Source organism: Dermacentor andersoni, chromosome 7 (genome assembly GCF_023375885.2).
Source record: "Dermacentor andersoni chromosome 7, qqDerAnde1_hic_scaffold, whole genome shotgun sequence".
Lineage (NCBI taxonomy): Eukaryota > Metazoa > Arthropoda > Arachnida > Ixodida > Ixodidae > Dermacentor > Dermacentor andersoni.
Window position 1 is genome coordinate 142,831,799 of NC_092820.1, and position 5,840 is coordinate 142,837,638.

At 47.1% G+C, this 5,840-nt stretch overlaps 1 long non-coding RNA gene across 1 annotated transcript; it reads right to left on the bottom strand.

Annotated features, from left to right (window-relative positions):
- Window positions 1–1,997: 1,997 nt before the first annotated feature.
- On the bottom strand, window positions 1,998–2,800 carry LOC140219350 (uncharacterized). The gene is made up of 2 exons (XR_011895564.1): window positions 2,392–2,800; window positions 1,998–2,340 (listed from the first exon to the last, which is right to left on the bottom strand). It is a non-coding gene; the product is annotated as an uncharacterized lncRNA (long non-coding RNA).
- Between the last annotated feature and the right edge of the window lie 3,040 nt (window positions 2,801–5,840).

The following is a 5,840-nucleotide window of genomic DNA, read 5'->3' on the forward strand; positions in this document are numbered from 1 at the left end:
CAAACACTGCCGTTTGAATGTTTCCCTTGACTTTTCCTTTCAGGGCCCGCCCGTGCGATGTTGACACGTTACAAAAGAGAGAGCCTCGTTCGCGTCACAGTTATACACGTACGAGAGGGTATCAATGGGCTTGTGTGTGTGGGCGGGGGGGGGGGGGGGGGGGGGGCTTTACCCGTTCCCACTCACCGACTCTAACCACATTGCGCCTACACCTGTCGACACTGCGCTGACGCAAAAAAAAAAAAAAAAAAAAAAAAAAACGTCGCTGTAGCGCGTCGACCTAGCGTCTGAGCGGCGCAAAAACCCACGCTTGGCCTAGAAGCGTGCCGTTGTTTTTCTTTTTTCTCATCGCGCCCAAGCGTGGAAGACACATTAACATCAGCGTTGCAAAGAAAATGGGAGATAAAGGCGAAGACAGGGAAGTTCAGCAGAGATTATCTCCGGTTGGCTGCCCTGTACCGGGGGAGGGGCAAAGGGATGCGACAGGTGAGAGAAAAAGAGTACGAAAAGAAACGAAAACACGCTCACACACATACACAATACAGAATTGTTTCTGTGGGCACTCTCCCACAGTCTGTGTGAAGGCGTTACACAGAAATTGTGTAAATGACCGGGGTACATCCCTGCCCTCCTTTCCTTTTTTTCTTTTCTTTTCGGCTTGTCCTTCCACATAGTTGAACGCACGTGTTTTCTGATGCTTCTGCCACGGCTACACATTTTCACACACTACCACATTATATTTGTCTGACAGGATGTATGTTCTGTAATCGTTTGCCACGCGTGGTTTGCATATATTATTCTAGTTTAGTTTTTCTGTCTCTTAAGTGTTTGTGAACTTGGTGCTAAGAGCAGTTTACATTATCTTCTGGAATAATTTCACATTGTTAGCGCTAATTGCTACGGTTTCGCAAATGACACGCTGCTTATATTTTCAAATTCAGTGCTATTTCAATTTGCTCACGCTTCACACCTTGTACTCAGTCTTGTTCGTCATGTATGTAACCACTCCTGCTTAAGGCCTCTAACCAGAGGCTGGCAGCAATCTTGAAATAAATAAATAAATAGTGTCACACAGTGTGAACGTCTCGCTAACACACATATAAGTGTTGCAAAGTGTTGACATGTGCACTCGGGGTAGTCGAATAAGATCTACTATAGTGTCAACATTGGTTTCGTAAGTATGCTGTCTAACTGGCTCATATTCATTGCAACTCTTTAGTCTTCCTTTCAAAAAGGAAGAAAGCGGTAGCCATAATAACCTGCTACACAGAGTAGCTTGACGAGGTGGGAACAATGTCAAGGACTGTTGTTCCGTGAAGAGGCTAGATTATGAGCTGCCCTACGATTGTTTTTCTGTACTGTTCCGCTTATACCGTGTCTACCGCTTCAATTGGACTCTCAACCCGCCGTGGTTGCTCAGTGGCTATGGTGTTGGGCTGCTGAGCACGAAGTCGCGGGATCGAATCCCGGCCACGGCGGCCGCATTACGATGGGGGCGAAATGCGAAAACACCCGTGCGCTTAGATTTAGGCGCACGTTAAAGAACCCCAGGTGGTCGAAATTTCCGGAGTCCTCCGCTACGGCGTGCCTCATAATTAGAAAGTGGTTTTGGCACGTAAAAACCCATAATTTAAAATTTAAATTGGACTCTCCTTGCTCGGGTTTTCGTTTTGTATATGATCGCTCGAGCATGTGTGCCGCCAGCCCGCATATATATATTATATATATATATATATATATATATATATATATATATATATATATATATATATATATATATATATATATATATATGAGGTCAGGCATTGGCTGTATTGCCGGTTGGCTTTTTGTAATCATGATTAACAACAAAAAATCGAGCCCTTCGGTTTCACTTCATCTCTCGTTCATTGGTACATTGTCTGTCTCCATTGATTTTCTGCTCCCCCTTGCCTCTCATACCCAATCTACTGCCTCTACGCGCCGCTCAGCCTGCAAATAACACCCACATGCCCGAATTTCTTTTTTTTTTTTTTTTTTACAACTCGGGAAGCCCGATCACGGCCACGTCATCCCGCCCTGTTTTACGATGCGGGTCCCGCCGCTTGCACAACAGACTATCGCGCGCCGAAATGACGCCATGGCCCATAATGTAGGCTACCAACATGATGCCAGATTTCTAGCATTAATTCTCAGGATATGCCTGCGAGAGGCCGTGATCGTTGAGAGGTAAACGTTGTGACGTGCTATAGAGCTCGGAAAAGACGAACAACGAGCCAGCCAGTGTATCACTTCTAGCTTGGCTCAGAAAGGCGAGTGTAAACTATGGTACAAACCCGAAAACGCGACCATTTGGGGAACCTTGTCTTGTCTTGTGTCCCAGACAATGGCGCATACCCACTATGGGGGAACCTTTTGCAGCCGTTGTCTGACGCAGACGACGACAAAGAAGCCGCGTTACCCATTTTGCTTTTTCAAAGTAATTTTTCTGAAATATTTAATTGTGCACACAACCACCCCATTGTTGTCCCATCCCCTATAGTGGATAATGAGCGATTTGTGAATGCACATCATCGTCATCGTCTTCATCGTTGTCATCATCGTCATCATAAACATCATCATCATCATTACAAGGACGTTGGTTTTTATCGCAAGCTGAGGACGTCATGTTTGACGGTTATCAACGACGACAAAACAGCTCTTTTTAACCTCTTTACTGCAAGTTCTGCAAAAATTTCAAATACATAGTGGTCATTCAAGGAGCTCGTATCCTCGCAACCTTCCTTTGAGTGCAGATGTGTTTTCTCAGAGACGTCGGCAGTTTCCGGTTTCCACTGGTGCTGGCCATGACACAAACTCTCCGAGCCATTGTCTCAGGTTAGATGGAGTGTGTACAGGTAGTCCTTGGTATTCTGTACCTCGTTGAGCTATTCTTTGTTGAAAGTTGAACCGACATCTCGTTCAGCACTTCCTTGTGCGATCATTCGTGAGAAAATGCAGAACACGCTTTCACAAGCTGTCTTAATTTGAGCAGAAACATTAGAGGTAAGCAATGAATCACCGTGATGATCGCGTTCGGGTTCAGAAATAATTCTTGGGCCGTAGAATAAGGCGTCGTTACAGCGAGCTGCTCTCAAAGCCCTAATATATATATATATATATTTTGCCGAGAACAATATTGTGTATCTTTGCCTTACCACTTATGTCCTTGGACATGTGTATCTCTTTTGTTAATTATTTTTAGTCACTCTCGATTGAGTTTGGCTGATTGACTTGTGTTAAATTGCAGAAAATCCAAAATGTGTCGGTTTGCTGCTGCTTAAGTTGAACTTGAAGTTTATTTGGACAAAATAGAGGGAAAAATACATTGTTGTCGAGGAGCTTGACAAAGGCAAATGATGCCTGACCGAGTGTCAAGACCCCTTGACGAGAACCCTGTTATTTCTTTTCTGAATTGACTGTTTGAACACATTTACAATATCTGATTTGTTACCATAACTTTTTACCATATCTGCTATATTGCATCAACACCGCAAAAACTTTGCATCAGCGTACTTACGCTTTGTTTTTGTGTTTTAGGGTTCTGACAGTGAAACACAGTTCATGCTCATGTTGGAGCTCGCGTTTGAGCCCTTCCTTGAGTTCCCTATCGTACTCTCGTCACGTTGGCCCTTACAATTCGCATTAACACTGGTGGTCATTCTCATACTCGAGGCGCTGCTCATAACCCTGCGCTCATGCGCGCCGTCAGAAGCTCCACTCACTCGAAAAAAATGTGCGGGAAAGTCACCATTGCAGGGGCACAACAAGGCACGCGCGACCCAACTCCGTGAGCTGTAGCGGCGGCTGGCTTGGCGGCAGGCGGGATGCACGCAGGCGAAATAATCCGGCCTCGAACACGACCACCAAAAAATACGTCGCCGTCGATCGCTGAACCGGCACGCGCTGTCATAAATTGGGATTGCTGCTTCTGCCGGGCGCCTCGCCGCGCACCGCACTGCACCGCACAACACCAGAGCGACGCGGAAAAGCCCCGAGCCAGCGCGGGCGGGCGGGCGGGCCGGCCCGAGGATTATCCCGTTCTCCGTCGTCGAGGGTTGGGCGCAGGCGGGAGGTGGGGGAGGGGAGGCGAGCCCGCATTATAAAAGAGAGGAACGTCGAGGAAGTGGAGAGGGATATCAACAGCAGCAGCAGCTTTAGGGGCGCCTGGGGACTGCGACAACGGACGGGCCTCTTCAGCCCAGGCGCTGAATGCAAAACGGCCGCCATTACATTAGGCCCGACCGCCTCCTGCCACCCGGAGACCCGCAGTAATAAAAGACGGCACCAGCCAGCCACGCGCCTCACATTGGAACCAGGCGCCGATAAAGAGAAAGCAGCAGGAGAAGATTAGGAAAAGGAAAGGGGGGGGGGAGGGGGGAGGAAAAGCCCCCCGCTTCCGCGGGAAGACAAAAACAATACGAAACAAACAACAAACAGTGAGTGAATCGCGCAGTTACTTCTTGCCTCGGCTCGGTATATCGGTGAAATTGGGCTTCAACCGAAAGTTACGTGCGGGCGAATCGTGCGGGTGGGTGGGCGGGCGGGCGAACGCATTACATACGCAATGGGCAAGAAGGTGAGGCAGGCGAAGATGTGAGGTTGGGGTGAGGGGCCGAAGGAGATCTGAGGGAGATGGAGCCGATCGTATAACTCGCAACGAGTACCGTTTGCTGCGCCTGACAACGGGCTATCACGGGGTTGTAAGTACCCTTGTAAATTTCAAGGCAGTGACTCACGGCAGACCCTGGATGAGCGCGCGTTCCAAAGGCGTCCACCAGGTCCTACACTGCGAGCACGGCGGTCCCGATATTCTTTAGTGAGCTCTTCTTTCTTGCCATTTCAGCCATGTACATAAAAGATTGTCTTACTGGTGCCATCGTCAGCTAAGCTCTCGTCGTTAAATTACGGAAGAGTCTACAGCTTGTTCTAACGGGGGAAAAAAAAAAAAGAACGCCGTCCTACGCCACCGCCGAACATGGAGCAGAAACTTGGGTTATCGGCCATGTGACACTGAGTGCATTGGTTCTCGTCAGATTACCGAAGCCGTAAGTAGTGTTGGGCACGGTTACAGTGTGGGTAGGATATTACCCCGGGATCCTCAGCGCGATGTCATTTCTTATTCGCTGAATAGCACACCATATCTTGAATAGCATACCATGTGTTCCTTCACGCATTCAATAGAGGTGTAGGTTCTTCAATACGGTGACAAGTCAAGAATGTTAGAGATGCCTCTCTTACCCACGCTCTAAAAAAATAAATAAGTAAACGCAATGTGCCTGTACACTTTTCAAGAAATAGTCCCTCTGCAAATGTCATCGGCACGGAGAATGATTAACGGACAAATTAAGGTTGCAGATCGCTCGAAAGAACGTTCACCTATGAGACCACGTAGGGTGGGAACAACATCCTGGCTAAGATTACAATCGCAAATTAGGAAACTATAAATAATTATACCCTTCACTGTTAGTCGTATGAAAGCTCTTCAGCAGCGAAGAAAATTTTTGCGCTTCAAATTTTGTCCTTCCATTTTTTATTATGAAACTGGTATTAATAAACGTTTCTGCATGGTGAGCCCACGCTACATATCGCACAGAAATGATCATACTAAAGAGGTTCGCGAAATAAAATGTTGCACGGATGTATTCGCGCATTCTTTTTTTGTGTGTGGTTCTTTTACGATTCAGAAGTGGAATCAGTTGGATGCGAGTGTTATCGATGTTCCCGCAACTGTCTCTTCCTTGAAAGATGTACGCTTGGTTGTATGTTCAAGTGACAGCTGTTCCTGTCTGATATGTTATTGTGATTGTTGCTCTTGATCC